The 20,354-nt window shown below is 46.1% G+C and overlaps 1 long non-coding RNA gene across 1 annotated transcript; it reads left to right on the forward strand.

Annotated features, from left to right (window-relative positions):
* Positions 1 to 11,490: 11,490 nt before the first annotated feature.
* On the forward strand, positions 11,491 to 13,882 carry LOC142826908 (uncharacterized). The gene is made up of 3 exons (XR_012901169.1): positions 11,491 to 12,198; positions 12,368 to 12,455; positions 13,643 to 13,882. It is a non-coding gene; the product is annotated as an uncharacterized LOC142826908 (long non-coding RNA).
* Positions 13,883 to 20,354: the final 6,472 nt, after the last annotated feature.

The raw sequence follows: 20,354 nt of genomic DNA on the forward strand, positions 1-20,354 counted from the left end.
TATTAATCTTGTTGACTCTGATCCTGCAAAAACTTGGGCATGTGAGAAACTTTATGTATGAGGATAGTCCTTTTGTCTGTGATGGCGCTGCTCATATGGGTGAAGTTGCCAGTGTGCATAAATGTTACTTCTGTGATATGCCAGTTGTGATATATACTATGCTAATGCCTGCCACAAAAGGCATAACAGGTTACCATGTAGAGTGATAATCCATCTGTGGCAACATGAAGGCAGATGTGATAACTTGGAAATTGCTGAGTGGACAGTTACTGCCAGGTAAAAATGCTCTGGGACCTCTATCTTCAGAGTGGTGGGGAGACCAGTGCTGGCACCTGCTTCAGGAGGCCATTTACTCCCCCACTAGCTGTTGCAGGGGAGGGATTCCTGGCTCCAGAGCATAAGTCTCAGAGGGAGGAAAGTGCCAGAAGTGTAAGAAAACAACACCAGGTTAGAAACCTTTGGATGGGAAGAGGTGGGAGGGCGTGATGGGGAGAGGAAAGAGGGGAGGACACTAAGGTGTGGGAGGTGAATTGCCTCACTTCAAAGAAAATGATTTTTGCTGTGGGAAGAGAGAAAATGGGGCCTTCTTCACAACCATGATGATTAACCCTGATAGGGAGGTGGGGGACCCAAGATTTGATCCTACCCTGAACATGGTGCTTTTGCCATTAGGATTAAAGGTTCTGGAGCCTTCTTCCCTGATGGAATCTTTCTGGGGGGGGAGTGAAGAAAGAATTTAAAGAAGGAGAGGTATAAGGAGTTCCTTTGACAGGCCATATTACCTGAAGCCAGATGGCTATCTTTAGAAGCATTCTTAAAACGTTTAAAGACATGACCCAATAGGTAAAAATGAAGAGCTATTTAATTGCACAAATAAGTGAGAAAAAATTCTTATTGTCTGCTCCTTTTATTAGTGATTTTAGTGCTGGTGTCTGACTCAGAGACTGAAGTCCTCTCTGAACAGAGCAATTATTGTATCAGGAAGAGGAGAAGCAAGCTTTATGCTGCTTAGCCAACGTGTGTCAACCCTCAAGGCGTAGCACTATAGTGACCTTCTTTGCCCAAAAAGAGCTGGAAAGACTTTTTGTGCAATTTCTGTGTTGCACAGCCTCAGGTGGTTGTGCAGAGCAATGATGGGAGTCACTTCCTTCCCATCCTGAATGTGCATCCTGCATCTGAAATCAGAAGGAGGGAATGTGCAGCATGATCATGGGACTTAGCGCAGCTGAGATAAAATGCACAAACTTTTTAACCATTATCTACATGTTCCCTTTGAGGCTTGTTGATTTTGCATCTAACTGATTGTGTGACTGTCACATGGTACCAGAGTGGATTGGTACTGGTGCAATCTTTTCTGGGCCAAAACTCACATATGAACTCATACAAGAATTTCATAATAGCATTGGATTAGTTATTGATATTAGCTCTAGGGGAGCTGGCTTTGCGGGGAGAGGCTAAAAATCATTTACAAAATTGATGTGGCTAAGAAATTATTTAGTTTCAGCTGGAGCTATCCAGGCAGTCCCCAAATATGGTCTGAGTCCCCTTGAGAACAGCTTGTGGGAAAACATCAATTATACTGTTAAAAAGAACAAAAAAAACAAGAGGAAGTGCCACCTCAGTGCGAGACATCTGAGGTGATAAGAAAAACCTTAACAAATCCCAAGGAAAACTCTTACCCACTCTCAGCAGTGATTTGTGGTTCTGTAAGTGTGAGAAACCAAGAGGCACATGATAGTGGATAGATGGTTCTCACATGTGATGCCCATGTGGACTAAGCTAGGGCTTCACATAATTAACCATTGTTGACCTGACCTCCCCTCCTCTCCCCTCCCCTAATCTCCCCTCCCGTCCACTCCCCCTGAAGAAGGAAAAAGAAACTTCAGTGGGTTCTTCTAAGATCAAAGGGAATCCAAGACTGGTTTCAAAACAATGCACTTAGTATTTGGGAGTGCAGTCACCAAATCAGGAACACCACGGGATATGACCACAAAAAGGGCAATCAATGGAGAATATAAATGGAAATGGTTCAAAGCTATGCAAAATTTTTCCAGAGGATGGGGTGGATGGGAAAATGGGAATTCTGACTATTTGCCCAGGTCAGTCCCTGTGAAGAGCTAACTTCCAGGCTCAGGGATGGTAAAAATTTAACAGCTCTCAGTAGAAGGAAGTTCTGAAATGTGCTGCACAGAATGATGTAGCATCACCTCACATCTGGTAAATGTTTCTTAAATACTCTCATCTGCATGATTCTGTGTTTGTGTTGTCAATAGTTTTATGACCATAATAGAGAGCTCTGAATTTGTATAGGAGAACAGATGGCTGCAGACTAGGGCTTTCTGGGAAGGAATCTAAAGGGCCTTGAATGTGCTGATAGGAAAATGTTGAGCAACCTGTTCCAGTTACTGGGCTTAGATATCAGCACTTGTCTGCAGCTCCCAGATTGTTTGGAACACATGAGAGATACTGGCCACAGAGCGGTTGTTATGGCTCTTCATGCCATTGGATACTGAAGGGATTAGAGTGGACAACCTAACAGGTTCACAGATTCAGCTTAGCTCTAGCAGGCACAGGTTACAGTGCTCCTGTAAACCATGGAAACAATAGGTGTCTCCTGCCACCACAAGTGCCACCTCCTCTCTCTCCAGCAAAAAGTCAGGAGAGCCCTTCTTCCCGTGCCCATCAGCAAATCTTAACGCCTGAACAAGCCTTTCCATTTCTCCGTCTCCAGTGAGGTGTGACTCTTCTCCTTGCCCATGGAATCTGTCCTAAGCTGCTTAGTATAAAAAATATCCTTTAGGAAATCACTAGTAAGAAAATGTTGGAGTTATTTTACCCCACTATGAATCAGATTTATACTCCTACAGCAAACTAAAATCAGTCGGTAAGGTAGACACCACGGTGCTACCTGGAGAGGCAGTGAGCTAGATAGCTGGAGTAACTTTTAAGGGACTTGCAAGAAGATCAGTAATGGCATGTGATAAATGGTACTGAGATTGCTGAACCAATGACAAGCTGTATTGTGCTAAAGTATATGGATACTAAGATTTTATTTGCAGTTCAACACATTTTAGAGCAGGAATATCAATAGGCAGCCTGCAGGCTGGATCCAATTGCCAGCTATTTTTGACGAGTTTGAAAAACTCTGGGGCTGGAGTGGGCAGTGAGTACAAGGGGGAATAGTGCGGTTAGAGGACTGACCACAAGCTGGCAGTTTTGGGGAAGCTTAGTCTGTGGGTAAGGTGGAGGAGTATAGCACCAAGACTGTATCCCTCCCCTGCAGCTGCCACCGCCACCACCAGCTACCACCGTGATTGAAGGATTTCACTGCTTCACAGGGGCCACAACACACTTGTGAGGCCAGGAGTAACCCATCTGTGGCAATAGTGCTTTGTGTGCCCCTGGTCAAAGAGATCACACAGTTTAGGGCGGGTGGGGGTCCCTGGCTTTTCTGCCAACCCTGCATGCTTACTGGGCCTCACAGTGGGAGCACTGCTCACATGAACCTGCCAGGCCAGGGGCTGATAGCCGGAGCCCCAGCTGCCCTGGATGGACACAAAACTCGGGGGGAGGGTCCCTCTCAGCCTTTCTAAATGGTGCCCACTGGGCTGACAACTGGAGTAGTGTCATGCATGTGGGGCTGACAGTGGGAGTCCCGGCTGGCATGCAGGGTTGACCGGCTGAACCCCCTCACATACAGGGCTGAGAATGGGTGCCCTGCTGTCCCAGAGCTAATAACCAGGTCACCCCTGGAACCTTGGTTAAAGTTACCAATCCCCACCCTCCATCACAATCTGAAATGTCACTCCTGGATCACCATTGTGGACCCTACAAATGAAATGCCAACATTTCCTCCTCAGCTTCTGAGCGGTGCATATTTCCTGTCAGTCTCAGAGAAGCCTCCTCTGATTGGCTCCTTTCAGGAAGCAGGTGGTGCTCTCTAGCTGTGCCCCTCCAGATTCAGGAAGGAGAAGAAAGAGTTCAGTTGCCTTGGGGCAATTCTGCTCTTCCCTTTCCTCTACTCCTCTGACAAGAGAGGTCTCTTGTACCTCTCCCCCTTCTCCTCTCCCTCCCTGAATTCCCACTCCCTAGCCTGTGATTGTGGGGTGCAGAGCCCCAGAGCAAAGGAAATCCTGCTCTGGCACTTTTGACATCTACTAGCACCATATTAAAGATGGCAATAAAAAAGTAACACCAAAAAACGTTCATTTAACGAAGACTGGACTAACACTGTTTTATTTTGACAAAATAGACAAAGGGTTCACCAGCATGTTTAATTTGTACAGACACTGGCTATTACTAAGTGAAAATATCAAATGGTACTGTGAAATGAAACACATGGATTTTGACCGTAAATACCCACTAAGTTCCTGTTTAAGGTAAGACAAGGACACTTCATTGAAGAATGCTTATTTTCAGAGCACAAATATTATTTCAAAGGCTGTTTGGACTCAGGAAAAGGCAATTGAAGTTTCATTGAGGTGCATTGGTAATAATGGCAAAACACAGGAAATCTTTAACAGATATGGACGTTATTAAGCAGTGTGCGGTTACTACAGCTGGAACCCTCTATGCAGAGAAGAGAGACATTGCTGATACCTTCAGACAACTGCCAGTCTCATACACAACTACTACTGGGCATGTTGAGATGATGGTGCAAGACATTTTCAAGCATTTGTGTGAGAAGTGGAAAATGGGAAATTTTTCCTTGGCAGCAGATGAATCCTATGATATCAGGGATACAACTCAAGCAGCACGTATGCATGGACGGCAGGTATTGCGAATCAGGGGAGGCTGTCTCCCCCCAAATAGCCCTGCGTGATCCCCCCTCCAGTTCACTCCTAAACCCCCCTTTCTGCTTCCTGCCAGTGCTCTTCCTCCATGACCAGGCTGGTGCCATGCTGCCCACCCAGTGCTCTGGGGGTGGGGGGTCTGGGGGCTATGCTGCTCACTCACCTGGCACTCCAGGCCTAGGGCCATGCTGCCTGCCTGCTCCAGGGCTGGGGGCTGCTCAGGTACCCCAGGGCTGGGGTGAGGAGGGAAGTGGCTGGGGGGAGGAGGGAAGCTCTGGGATCTGGCAGGCAAGGGAGGGATAGGACCTCAGGCAGGGGAGATGAGCCAGGAGCTATCCTCCCCAGGCCCATGGTTCATATGCCACCCATTGCAGTATGCCTGATTTTTTTGCTGGAGAGAAATTTGTGGATGATTTGTTGTTCCTTACACCCTATAACAATCATACAACAAGTGAGGATTTGTTTAAGTCAGTTCAAACTGTTTTGTCTAATGAAGGCTTTGACGTGACTCAGTTTGTGTCAATTACAACAGATGGTGTGCGCCTGCTGTGATTGGTACTCACCGAAGGTTTGTAAAACATCTGCAAGATGTGCACTTGATTTCCTATCACTGTGTAATTCACCAAATCCCACTTTGTGCAAAGCTTAGCAACGAGTATGCAAAGATAATGTCAATGGTGATTAAATTTGTCAGCTTCCTATGGTTCAAGTCATCACTGCAACACAGATAGTTCAATACATTTATTTCAGAAGTATCTGTTGAGTATGAGGACCTGTTGTTTCATAATGCCATCCTTTGGCAGAGCAGAGGGCCAGTACTGAGAAGGTGATGCAGAATTTGAGTTCATGGGGAGGAATATATACATAACATTCCAGGGAAAAAAGTAGAAGAGCAACAGGTATTTTTGAAGGTTGCCACAAGCACAAACATCCCACCTTTCCTTGTTGATAGAACAGGTCATTTAAATGATTTCAACTTAAAGCTATAGGGGCAAAATAACAGTGTAACGAAGCTCCACAACAGTGTCACTTCACTTTAGAACAAGCTGAGATTCTTCAAAAGTGATTTGGGAACTGGGGAGATGCTGCATATGCAGTGTTGCTAAACTGCTGGGACACTGCAAACATGAATTGATGGCACCATTTCTGGACAGGTTTTTTCAACACTTGCTGCAGATAGCCTAAGAATTTGAAAGTGTTAAAGACACCTTCTTGTTTGTAAGGAACCCATTCATGCTATAAGCAAATGGCACTTGGTGTGATCAAGCAAAAGCACCCTTTTCAGATGTTGGAAAAGCAAAACTACTGCTGGAGTTTACTAATTAATAAGCAGATGAAGTGCTTAAGGTGCAACACTCTGAAACTACATCTGAAACTTTCTGGACTACCTTGTGCTGGACTCCGAGTATCCACACTTGAGAAAAGTGGCATAGAACATTGTAACTATGATTGGCTTAATATATGTGTATGATTTGCCATTCTCAACAGTGAACAACATTAAGTTGCATAATCACTGCATTCTGACTGACAATCAACTGTGCAATTGTCTTGACTGAATTCACTCCAAATTTCACAGTCCTTGTCCAGCTGAGAATCTGTCTGGTTTTCCACTGTTGGTGAGTAGAATAATTATACATGATTCATGCATATTTTATTTTAATTTGTATTGCCATATAAAAATACATTTTCAGTAGTGATGCTAGAATTGTAATAGATATTTCATAGTAATTATTCATGATTCTTTTGCTTAATACACATGTAGTTGGGTATGTATTTGTTATTGGAAAGACTCGAAACATAAAAGATGAAGAGTTCACTTGCACTGTTATTTTCTTTCAAACTCTGATGCAAATATTAAATAAATCAAAAAGCCTTGAAAGTTGTGAATATGTTTATCAATTTATAACCATATAGATCTATGCTAATTTTATTTGACAAAACCAAAGTTAAAACTGTTTGTAAGCTCAAAATACATTCAAAACTTAAAACAATTGTCCGAAAGTGTTTTAATGCTACTATTTGCATCTATTTAACATTGTATGCATGTACTTTCTTAGAGTAATTTATTGCAACTTTTTTTGCCTTAAGCCACCATTGCACCTTTCCAGTCTTTGGGACTGCTTGGGGACATTTCATCCCTGGCCTTACTTAGTGCAGCTGCAGGACTGCTCTAAATTACAGAGAGCCCCAGGGTCTGTGCTGCTGCTGGGATTTCCAAAGTACAACAGTGCTCCAGGGCATGCCTTGACATCCCCGGCACTGATGCTGGAGTCAGGAGTGGGTGAAGTAGGGCCACCTAGGTCAGATCTACACCAGGAGCACATTCTTTATACTTGGGGGATTCCCCAGATAGATACTAAAGACAGTTCTAAAGACACTTCAGTCTCAGAGAGATGGAAAGCTGTCTGGAGGACGGGCAGGTGAGTGGGCGGGCAGATGGGGTGGGGTTTATGAGAGCTCTGGATCAGGTCGTTACTCTTTAGTGCCAGAAGTTAAGCTGAGGCATTGTCACAAAAAGTGTCAGAAGGGGAGGTGCTGGAACAAACTGATAAACTAGAGAGCAGCATGTCGCTAGGTACACATGGTCCACGGCAAAGAGGTTGGGAGGAACTTCTCAATGAAGCTCACAAAAATATCCAGTCTCTGATTCAAACCAGCTAATATACTGGAGAAGTGAAGTGAAGAAATGTTGCATCTAGTTTTTAAAAGGCAGGAGGAATGACAGACTAGTGAGCCAGGCTCTAGGCCAGAACCAGGAAATTGGTTGAAGCAAAAATTACATACCCTTATAAAACACCTGTTTAAATATGGCTTGTGGACTGAGGAGATTCACATTCACCTCCATGGACACCAGATCAGGTCCATAACAGTGACCGATTGGCATAGTTTCTGTAAACATAACTGTGCCTCTCCCGTCTACTAGAAATTCTCATGCATGTCAGTAAAATAGTAGAGAAAGGAGAACTGGTGGAAACCATGTATCTGGCTTTTCAAAAATCCTTGGGCAAAATCCCTTTCCCCCAGCCCATGAAAAGTCTATTAAGAAAAACCAATATAGGTTGGACCTCCCTGGTCTGGCATCCTTGAGACTCGAGTGGTTCCAAACCAGGAATTTTGCCAGACCAGGGGAGGTCAGAGTTCCCCCACTGACCATCAGCTCTCTCCGGGTACCAGCCCCTTGGATTCTGCCCTTGTCTGGAATGGCTCCTGGCTGCTGGCCCCACTGCCACTGGGGTTGCACCGTCCCACCTGGCTGGGGTTCCTGGCTGCGGAATCCTGGCCCCAGCCCTGCAGCTGCCGGTCTGGCCGGGGGCTTCCTCCCTGGTGACTGCCAGTCCCTCCATTGCTGGCAAAGCCGGGGGCTTCCCAGTTGCTGCCAGCTCCCCTTCCCCCAGCGCACTTGTCCTGCTGCAGCTGACCCGCCAGCCTCCCTGCAACTGGACTCCCAGCGGGCCCCATTCCCAGCCACCAGGGTTTCTGGCCAGCAACATCCATGGTCCTTGCCGGACCACAGATATTGCCACAACAAAGAGTCCTGGATTTTGAAGGTTCAGCCTGTAGTTACAGGCTGAGAGGGAAAGTTCTGTTATAGATCAGAAACTAAAAAGCTAGAAAATAAAGAACAGGAAGTTTTGTCAACTTTCAGCATGGAAAGAGATTAAAAGTGGAGTGTTCCAAAGATCCATGTAAGAGCAAGTAGTAGAGAGGTAGCCGTGTTAGTCTGATCTTGCTAAAACAAAAGGAAAAGCTATGTAGCATTTTAAAAACTAACAAGATGGTTTAATAGGTGATGAGCTTTCATGGGCCAGACCCACTTCCTCAGATCATATTCTGGAAGAGAATTGGCATGACCATATATACCAAAGGAATACAATGAAAAAAGTGAACACATTATTAAACTGACAAATCAGATTTAGTACAGAAGGTGGGGTGAGGAAGAGGGAGGGAGGGAATAGCTATGTATGAGTCAATGAATGGCTAATCAGGGGTGATAAGAGGGGAAGCTATCTTTGTAATGGGTAAGATAATTAACATCTTTGTTAAGGCCCATTTGGAAAGTATCAAATTTAAGCATGAATGAAAGTTCTGAAGTTTCCCTCTGGAAAGAGGGATGAACAGGGAGATAGCCAGATTAGCAGATGACTCAAAATACTCTTTCTTAACTAGAGTTTTGTACTGCCACCCATCACTGTAGTATTTGAGCATATTCCATGTTAAATCAATAGCAATAGTTATCTCCTAGTGGAGTCTCTTGCACTTCTTCCTGTGTTTGCCTCCAAGTAGCGGTACACTTGGCACATTACTGGCAGCTTAGGGATTTGGTACACTGAGCAGCCTCTCTAATTACAGCGTGGAGAGTTCAGGGTCAGGAAGTGTTGGATTGCTGGTGAGCTAAATCAAATAATATGTGTAGGGAGGTATGCTCGGGCACCCGGTTTGCACTCCACTCCCAGAATCAGATGCTGTTATAATGCCTTTCTCTGCCTATCAGACACACCATCTGTAACAGACTTTTTTGCTGAGCTTGGTGATAAGAGCACTTTTTAACACCATAGCTGCTGATTTCCCACGGCTGGTGGTTGTGTCACAAGGGCAGTGAGTGTTTAAACAATAGCAGAGGAATAAAGAATAGTGCCTCTAATCAATATCCTGCCTAGACGCTGAGTCAGATGCCTGCTTGGGCCTCTCTAAACTATGGCATTGTTGCTGGGTGTTGATGCTAATGTTAATCTTGAAGGCACAAAGGACCTGCTGTCTCTGTCCCTGCTCAAGTGAGGGATACTGACGGCTTGTTAGTCAAGGCTTTGAACTGAGTGTCATTTCTTCCAGTTATAGCAAACTGGAACTAGTCTGAGCAGAATTCCCCAGGCATCATCTCTTATTTTCTTTCTTATGACCCAATGGAGAGAGAAACTGGGTCCTATACACCCACATTTCCATACATGCTGCTATGGAACTAGTCTTAAAATGGCCAGAATGGAATGCAGACATGGAACCCTCCTGGATTTCTCTCTGGAAGGGGGTTTTAATGTGACCTTGAAGCCCCAACAGGGCACTAGGGCAATGTGGCTCCCAACAGACATTTGGAGACTTCACAAATACTTCATTAAACTGACTGAGCATGATGCTTTCTTTGGCCCTGATGCTAGAGTCTGTCTGAGCCGTGCTCCACATAGTGAAGAGGGTGGGCCAGAGAGGCTTGGCACCACCTTTAAACCGCCCCAATTCTGGGGCCAGACAAGGACTAGTTTAGACCCCAGTGTACGTGGGAGTAACCTCACAGCTGTTGCCTGACTACTCTTGATCTCAGGAGGCCATTCTGGCTGCTTGGGACATCCAGAGTGCAGATGTGCTCTGGCCAGACACCATTTTCCCCCCAGCCACATCTACGGCAGTGTTTCTCAAAGTGGGCCGCCGACCCACTCTGAGAAAGTTGCTAACAGGCTACTCCAGTTTGTTTACTCATCCAGTTTCCATTGGCTGTGGCTCACTGTTGGCAGCCAAGGGGAGCCATGGGAAGCAGCGGCCGGGTCCACACTGCTTCCTGTGTCTCCCCTTGTCTGCAAACGGCAAACCACAGTCAATGGGAGCCATGAGATTCCGTGGGTGTGGAGCTGGTAAGTAAAAAAACTGAAGCGGCCCGTTAGCAGCATTTTCAGGGCATGTCTTCACTCGAAATAAGGAGAGCAACGACACTACCAAGCCTCTTATATAACCCTGAAACAAGGGGCTGGTTATCATATATATAGTAGCCCAGTGTCTGTGAGTCTGTAACGCCGAAATGCTGGCTGTTCCCTATGGGCGGCCTGTGCTGCATGGGGAGTGTGCGGCCCAAATGGCCGCTTGCTCCGCTTGCTCCCCCGTGGCGGCCCGGCTGAGTGGCGCAGAAGTCAGCCAAGTGCCACGGTGGGAGGGAAAGGGGGTTGGGGCGGTGACATGCAGCTTGACAGCGGCTCCAGGCCCCGCCCCCTGGCCGTGAACATCATCACCCCACCTCCCTTCGCCTCCCGCCATGGCTCTCGGCTGACTTCTGCGCCGCTCAGCCAGGTCGCTGCGTGGGAGCAAGCAGCGCAAGGGACCGTTTGGGCTCCGCGCCCCCCATGCAGCATGGGGAGTGCGGAGCCCAAACGGCCATTTGGGCTCCACTGTTCCACGAGTGAGAGGCAGGAGGGGGAGGAGAGCTGAGGGGGGGGGGGGAGGAAGTAGGAGGAGAAGAGAAAGAGAGAGAGAGATGGAACGAGAGACTGGAGGCTCAGGAGAGAAGACTGACGTGGAGGAGAGACCTGAAAATCCTGTCTTATGACGGGCTAATTGGTTAGTTTCAAAATAACAACTCCCACTTGTGAAGAGGAATAAGCTTATTTCAAAAGAGTTATTGCAGGAGTTATTAATTTGAAATAACCTCGTAATGTAGACATAGCCTCAGAGTGGGTCCACAGCCCGCTTTGAGAAACACTGTCCCACACCAAGGGCTGGGGGGAGAAATGGCACAGAGCCACCCAGGGATTTTCCCTACCCCAGAAGAATCCTCCCCAGGTAGCTGATTAATCCATCTTTTTGGCCCTTTCACTCTGCCTGAATGCTGCAAAGAGGCCATAAGCAGAAGGGAGACTCTAGCCCTGAGTGCAGCCAGTGGCCATAACTCCTGGAGCTGGGAATGGGAACAGGCATGGATTAAGGGTGGGTATCAGTTCGGGATGTGATAGTGTACATAGTTAAATGGTTAACCGGTAAGTCTGGGCTCACTGGCTAACCTTCATGGTTACATGCAGTGCCTCCCTTCCCCCAAGCATGTGGAGGAGCAAGCAGGGGCTAGTGCTCATCTGGAGATGGAGGCAGACCAGAGCAAGCTCCTGCATGTATCACTCCATTTCCTGTGGTTCCCACTGCCATGGTGAGTGCAAAGGCCCGACCCCTGCTGCTGCCCAGTGCCAGGTCCCGCACGTAATCCCCCAGTCTGCCCTAGGATAACCTTGATATGAGGGATTGTTCCAGCCATAGGATGGTTGAGGTAGCCGTTGTGGGATGCCCAAAGCATGGGATCTAGGGTGGCCACCCCAAAGCGTCCAATGGAAAGGGCAGTTTTGTTCCCCAGTTTTATGGCTCTGTGCAGCTTTAAATATCAAAAGAAGGAATAACTAGTGTGGCAAAAGCTTAGTTCAAGCATATTGAATCCATACAAGCTGAGTTAAGATTTATGTGCTGGCTGAGCAATGAGCAGTTCCCTTGTCTCACTAAAATTTCCCTTTTATACAAGCATTGATGCAGGGACAGTGAGAGGCTGGCTTGTACTTTCTCTACTGAGGAGCTGCTGAGGATCAGCTCAACCCCTGGTGCAGGCCATCCTGGTGCGGGCTAGGGTCATCCTGAGTGGTGCTGCAGGAACCTCTCTGAGCTGTGAAAGGTGAGTTAGGAGTTAGGTTCACATCTGTCAAATTGCCTTTGCCCTGATCTTTCCACCTGCACCTGTCATCCAGGAATGCCCACCTGGATTGGGAGATTCTGAGATGTTGGTGTCATAATCAGGAGTGCTGACCAGCACCTGGTAACTAAAGGGTTATCTCTGTATCCAGCCAGGGATCCAGTTGTCATAGAATCATAGAGCCGGAAGAGACCTCAGGAAGTCATCAAGTCAGGCTTGGTCAGCCAATAACAATGCAGGTAGGAATTTCAAACTGGAAAAGAGGGGTTTTCTTTCTCTTCTTTATTTGAGATTCAGAGCAGTCTCTTCCAAGTACTAAGGGAGATGGGAGACACTTCTCTCTCCAAGAACAGACTTCCTACAAGGTGTAAGTAGGGAAAAGTTTAGTTAGTCCTTCAGGGTTTATTGTTTTCTTTGTTTGGGGATTTGGAAATAATGTCTGAGCTGTTAATTGTGTTTTTTCTTTTGTAACTAAGTCTGTTAACCCAGGGGGTTTCCCTTAGTATCTATATTAATTGGTGTCTCTTTCCATCTAGCCACTTTACTATGCTTTTATTATGTTTTGATAATAAAAGAATTGTTTTCTTTTCTAATTAACCAGGATTGGTTGATTGTTGTGTCTTTAGGACTCAGCACCTAGTTACAAGGGAAAAGTCCATGGTTGCCTGTGGATTCCCTCTGTTTTTCCCAACTCCAAGTAGAACGGAGGTTAGAGCAGGGGGAGAGTTTTACCTTAAGGAGGAGATTTCCCAAGTGATCTCTTCTCTGGTTTTCGTGGAATTATTTGGGTGGTGGCAGCAGATTCTCCAAAATCTGGACATTAGGATTTTGGGGGGAAGTTTTTTTCTTACCGGAACCTGTAGAGGCAAGGTTTTGGAGTGCTCATGTGGGCCCCTAACTTCTGCATTTATCGTGCCAGAGTGAGGAACAGCCTTGATATGGTGGCAGAACGGTGGGATCATTTTGAGAACCCAGAATTTTAAAAGGACACATGTTTTAATTTTGACTAGTTGCAAGCTTTGGAGTTTTTTTTCTTTTTCTTTTCAGTTGGTGTGTTGGGAAAAGGCACACAGCAGGTGAACCTTAAAGTCAGACAATCCAACCCAAAGAGGTTTTTTTTTTAGCTTTCGGGGCAACTGGATAGTTAGGATAGAATAGGGCAGGGAAACAGCCCAGTGCATGCTTTTGCAGTCAGGCAAGGTAGCCCTAGAGCAACCAACCCATCCTAAGCAATACCCTGAGGTAGAAACAGCCTCAGATCAAGGCAAGATGTCCAGCTCCAGGGAATAGTCACACCCCGAGCAGGGGAGTCAACAGCATGTCCCTGTGAGTCCAAGGGGAAGTAACCATGAGGGGGCAGGAGCAGCAGATGGCAGCCCTCCTCCTTGCTCACCACTGCCTTTTGTGTGGGAAATTGCCTTTAAAGCAGGCAGACCTTTAATGGAGGAAGAGATGGAGTTTCTCCTGCAGATGGAGGAGAAGCGTGCACAAGTGGAGGCGAGGCGAGCAGAGGCCGAGTTGAAGCACGCTCAAGTGGAGGCTGAGGTGAGGTGAGCAGAAGTAGAAGCACAGGTGAGACAAGCGGAGGCCCACGTTGCGCTAGAGAAAGCGAAGCGATCGGACACTCCAGGTACCCCACCCAACAACCCTGCCTCCATCACTATTCAACCCCCCAGGAAACTCCCCGTGTACCAAGTGGGAGATAATGTAGAGAACTTTTTCCTCAACTTTGAGAGGGTCTGTCAGGGGTACAGCGTCCCCCCCAATTAGTACATGATGGAATTAAGATCACAAATCACTGGTCCCTTGCTGGGGGTGGCAGCCAACATGCCAGGGGACACTGTAAATGATTATGTACTCAAATGAAACACTCTCCAACCATAAAAAAAGTGGGCCAATGCTTTTTAAAAAACAGGAATCCAGGAAAAATGGTTGAAGTTTGTGATGTGTATCTTGGTAGGCCATGATTCTTGTTTAGGACTAGTGCATTTGCTAAGGTACTGAAATCACAGGCTCATGAAAATTTACTTGAGATCATGCTCTCATGGCCTTCACTAAGAATTTTAGCAGACCCTAAACAAGTCTTTTGTGACATAACTGCATATCTGCCCTGCCTAGCTCCTTTAGTGGACTTTTAACAGCAAGACGGGCTGCAGCACTCAGGTGTTGTTCCGGGGAAGGGCTGGGGCGGGGAAGTCTTCAGTGCGGCCTGGAGCACACGGCATGGTGCTCCGGCAACAGTTTAAGGGGTCCATGGCTCTGGCCACTGCCACAAATTCTGGACTCTTTGCTATCACTGGGCTAGTTGCTCCCTTTTACACACATCTGTCAGCGGGCCGAACCAGAACCCTAAGGTACAAAATCTGCAGAGGATGAGGGCTTGAGCGGAGTTACCAGCAACATGGGAAGTGTCCTTGAAATATAAGAAACTAGATTTTCTTGAAAGGCAAATATAAGCCTCTGATAAGATGTGTCCCCCTTTGAATCTTGAGCTTAACTTTGATAATAATGGACTTTTTGTTTTATTGTCAGTGCTGGATGCTGCAGAATAGTCTAATTGAAAATACACCCTTCAAAAGCCTTAGGCCATGCCAGTGCAGAGATAATATTAATTCCTTTGCATTGTAGGGGGCTGTTCTCCCTACATGGTTTCTGGTTCCCAGGCCCACAGTTGCACACTAGCTTTCTCTCCCAGGCATCTAGAGGGGTCAGGGTAAGAGTTCTGTCCACATACTTGTTGATTACAAGTAGCATAACTGTAATGTGGGTTTGTAGATCAGCCCATGGATTGTGGGGAAGCCATTCTTGCCCCCAGGCAGCCATTCAATGACCTTGTTTATAAGGACTGAAAAAAGAGACAGTATTGATGTTTACGAGACTGGTGACTGATAGAGGCATGTTCTCTACTTGTGAAAGTTCAGTACTAGAGATAAAAGATCTCTCTTCATTTGCAATATTTACAAAATATGGGCAGCAGCCATGTAAATTTCCTAGTCCTATGTGGTCTGTGTGCCCCCATCGTGAGCAGGGAGGACCCTGTCTTTAGGTGACTATGTCATCCTGTGTTCCCACCCCATCCAGTTCTGGGACTCTCTGCTCAGAATGTTAACAAGGGCTCAATTGGTGCCAGTTGTTTGATGTGGACTCATGCCCATGAGGAATTTAACTGAGACTATCAGCTCTTTTCACAGAAACCCTGGGCAGGGGCTTGGACTATAACGAGCTAGGGGAGGACACTGTCTGGACAGGGGTGTGCATCCTGATCATTGCCACGATTCCCCCCAGCTCCACCTCCGTGGGAGGGGCAGGGTCGCAGCGGCAGTGTTCCAACTTTGAAATGTACATGTATTTCAAAGATTGAAACACCGTGTGGAGCCCGGGGTCAGCAGGGAGTCCCCCATTGACCCCGGGCTCCATGCAGGCGCTTCTGCTCTGAAATGCACAAGAGCCCCTGCTGGGGCTCTTGTACATTTCAAAGGCGGAACGCCATGCTAGTTCTTATTGAATAGTCGATGAAAATCCCATCAACTATTTGATTAGTTAATTAATAGAAATTTAACATCCCTAATTGGCAGTAGCTCTACCAGGTGAACCAAATGGGAGCTTTCCTCTGGCTGTTCTAGCAGGAAGATCTGGGCTGAGCTGATACTTTTTGTATATAATTAGATACAACTGATCCCTGAACTCGCAGAAGATACTTGTGCTGCTCTACTCCTCACTGACGAGGGCCTCAGCTGCAGCACTGTGTCCAGTTCTGGGCACCACAGTTTAGGAAAGATGTGGACAAATTGGAGACATTCCAGAAGACAGCACCAAAAATGGCCAAGTTTTCCAAACCTTTTCTCTATGTGGAGAGTTTGAAAAAAAGAGTTGGGAGGTTTAAAATCTTTGGTCTTGAGAAAAGAAAACCAAAGGTGGACCTGACAAGTCTTAAAATATGTTAAAAGCTGTTATAAAAGGAGCATGATCGATTGTTCTCTCTGTCTACAGCTTCTAGAACAAGAAATAAAGGGCTTAAATGTAGCATGGAGGACGGCATATTAGAGAAAGCTTTCCAACTAAAAGGGCAGTTAAATCAGGCATGTTCTCTCTTTCTTAGACTAAGTTCAGTGCTAGTGATAGAAGTCCTCCCTTCATTTGCGAAACTGGTAAAAGCTGTGGAATCCCTATTATGAGAGGCCTTTCAGAATAGATTGGACATACACCTGTGAGGGATGATCTAGGTTTCTTTGGTCCTGCCTCAGTGCAGGGAGCTAGACTGATTTTCCTGTAAAGGAGACTTTTCATTAGCTCAGTGCTTCTCAAACTTTTTGGCCCGTGACCCACCCTGCTCAACACAAACCTTTCTGCGACCCACCAGAGATATTTTTCGAAATAACGGGTGCACTATTTTGCCATCCTGCTAATCCTTGGTGCATCTGTGTAGACATGCCAAATTTCAAAATAAGCTATTTCAAAATAGATTTGATAAGATACACAGTTTGCATAACACAAATTGGGTATCTTTTTTGGAGTTAGGGTGCTGTGTAGATGTATCCCATGATGACAAAATGGGTGTAGGACGGGGTGAAGTGCAGGCTCTGGCTGGGAGGCTGGGTGCAGGAGCAGGGTGAGAGTGCTACTATTTCCCCAGCCAGAGGGAAAGAGAGCAGCAGGATGCAGAGCTGCTTCCTCCCACTGTGAGCTGGAGCTGGCTCACAATGTTTGGGGCTCCCGCTGTGGGACGGGGAGGGAGGCAAATCCTGAGCCTGCGGGCTAGCTACAAGATGGTCACAGACCATTTGTGGTCCACTGACCACGCTGCATTCACTGTTAGGGCCTGTAACATGAAGTTCAGTCCATCTAGCAGGCATTAAAAACGCCACCACCTCACACACGATAACAGTATTTTGAATCAAGCTGTTCTGAAAACAGGGTGCACACTGATCTGGATAGCTTGGGAAGGATCTTAAATCACAACAGAGCCCTAGAATCCTGGAATTAAGGAATTGGGAAAGAGGTGGATTGTACTATGTCTGTTTTTGTGAGTGGAATGGTAAATGTTCTGGATCAGAGCTCTCCACAGAGCTCAGCAGCTAAAAAGTCCTCTCAAATCAGGGTGTGGAAAGTAAAGACCACCCTTCTGCCTCCACATCAGAGTGCGCGTGTGTGTGTATGTGTGTGTGTGTGGGGGGGGGGGGAATGAAAAGTGCCCCTCCTCCCCATTCTCTGGGGAATCTGGCACAGTGAGGATTTTACAGGAAAGGATTCATTCCCCACAAGCTCAGATGGTTGTACTTCCATTAGAGATCAGTTGGCTGGGCAGAGAGGAGTGCACACAAATGAGAGAAGTACGAATTGCCAAAGAAGCAGCTGGCAGAAACAGTGGTGGACTGTAGAGCGTCAGTGCACACATGACAGGCGGGGAAGTTCAAGCCCAACTTTGGTCCTTGTCAGTGGCACCTCCTTGACTTTTAACACGTCCTTATCGCGTCTTCACTCACCTCGTAGCAGCTCTGATAACATACCAGCCCGGGTGTAATCTCCTGACCAACTCGGCTGAGAATGCTGCAGAGCACGAGAGGCCGAATGAGCTGAACAGGCATCTACTCCAGGCCTGGACTAAGGTCCAGATCAAGGTAATAAAGGATAGCTATAACCTGAGACAGTAAGGCAGAAAAACTTCCCAAATACAGGGAACATCAGATATGGGTTGTTGTTTTTTTAACAGTAGATCAGCATGTGAGGTTGCTGTGAAGGTTTTGCATTAGCCTGCAAGTTTGAAGCTGGGGTGTGTATTGGAATTGGAAGTGAAAGTTTTATGGAATGGTGGAGCTATTGCCTACAACACTGTCAATATGAAGGTGGAAAGAAATTCACAAGTGTTCCCCTTCACTTCTTATTTCCATGCTCTCAAGGTTTTGGGTGGATGAGGCGTGTCTTATTACAACCTTTAACTGTCATTCAGTGTTGCTTCTGTTTTTGAATATACAATTGTTACCTCCTCTCTCCGCCTGGATTCACCACAACTGAACTCTTCCATGTGGGATACCACTTACCACGTCTCCCCTGGATAGGTCATCTGCAGGAATTTCAGTCCAGGAAGACTTTTGGATGTAAAATCACAAACCTCTACTGAATTAAGGGAGTGTGTCCATTAGATTAGATGCAATAGCACAGTCATACCCCAATACTCATAGCTTAGCCTTGGGGGGGGGGGGGGGAGGGGCGGGGAGATACATTGGTCACTTGTTACATAACAGAGCCGGTCAAAACTAAACTTTTATTTTCTGACATTTACAAACTTTTTTCTCCAAAAACCGGAATGACAAATCGAATCTCCTGCCGAACAAAATTTCTAAAGAATTTTGTGCTGGAAAAATCAAAATAACTTTATCGAAAGGCTTTGTTTCTTGATCAGATTGAAGCACTTTGATTTTATATTTCTGTTTTGTCATGAACAAATTGAAACAAAGTGCTTCAACCTCACTGAACCCAAAATTTTCACTAATTTTTCATTTAAAACATAAATTAAATCAACATGTTGCTGCAAAACGTTCAGATTTTGTTGACTCAGCCATTTCTGATGGGGACACCCTTTCTTTCAGAAGAGTTCAACCAGCTCTAATAATAGGCTTGCATTTCTGTATGTTTTTCTCCTTGTGCCCTAACTCCACTCTTGCCTTGTTACCTACTTTTTATAATTTACAATCATACAGTGCCTTAAATATACATGACGCTTCACAGAACGTAGCTCAATGCCCTGAAGAGCTAACAAACAAATTAAGATTGTGTGAGTTCCTTGAATGTGTTGTTTGTTCTCATGACTTTGGCTTCTCTTTCCCCTATAATTCTCCCTTGAATCCCTTGCAGCCTAGCTTCACCTTCATCGCCCCAAAATTGTTCCCCACAGGGCTGCCTAGTGAGAGAAGCCTTTTAGTTTGATCCTCTTTGATCTTTCTTCTTATTTCAGCTATGCTGATCCCTCCCTTTCCCTTCATTCTGTTCCTTGTCCCTGAGGCAGGAATTGATCCTGAATTTCTCTAATATGCATCACCATTGGTGACTGCCTCTCTAGCTCTCTCCATTCTCTGTCCTTGTTCCTCCTCCCTTTTCTGCTTATATCAACATAAACACATCTGTTCTTATGAGTTCAGTTACTGTCTTTATGCCAATGTCTTCCAGGGCTGCCTTTTTACCTTGACCTTTCCCGCTTCTCCACTCTCTTTCCCAGCTATCTTTCCAGCATCTCTTTTGGAATGTTCTGCTAACATCTCAGGTTCAACATGGTAAACAGTAAACTTCCTTGTTTCCTCCCCTTCACTATAACAATTTCACTATTCTTGCTGAAATTGATAGCCAGGTTTGCAAACATGGTGTTATAATCCAGCCCTACCCTGCCCCAGGCCAGATGTTCCTCTGTGTCATGTCTAATATCTGACCTTTCTTTTCTGTTCCCCACACTAAAACCCATCTATCTATTCAACTGCTATCACAGTTTCAGTGATCACCTAACGTTACTTCACCCTCCTTCAGGCCATTTACAGTCCTGCTACTCTAACTACAGGTACGTTGTTCCCTATCTTCAACACCCTTGACAGGCTTTCTGTTGCCTTCTGTCCTTGAGGGCGGGGGGCTGGACTCGATGACCTCTGGAGGTCCCTTCCAGTCCTATGATTCTATGATTCTATGAAATCCAACCTCTCGGCCTCACTTTCTGCACTCTGCACTACCACTCATGCCCTGGCCACATCTCATCCCTTAGTACCTCCTGTCTCCCCTTCTGCTACTGACATTACTCCAGAGCTACCCACATGGTTGCCCTTTTTGGTCCTTCCTCAGTCTCATCTTAACCTCTTGTTTGATGCCCCGTCCTTGCACTTGGAAATCCCTTTCTAACCAGGCTAAAAATATGACCCCTCTCTGCATTAAGTCCCTCTTTACAACACACTTTTTTGTCAGAGCCTTGCAATGCCAAGCCACCTGAATCAGAAGCTGTAGGATGATGTGATATGCAGTGGAAAGAGATAATCTGATCCATTCTGAAACAATGTGGTCATCCCAATGTGTCTCATGCCTGCACTGTCCCATCTCTTTGCATTAGCTTGCAAGGTTCTTGGAGAAGCAACCAAGTCTTCCTTGGTACGACGCTATACCAA

Source organism: Pelodiscus sinensis, chromosome 1 (genome assembly GCF_049634645.1).
Source record: "Pelodiscus sinensis isolate JC-2024 chromosome 1, ASM4963464v1, whole genome shotgun sequence".
Lineage (NCBI taxonomy): Eukaryota > Metazoa > Chordata > Testudines > Trionychidae > Pelodiscus > Pelodiscus sinensis.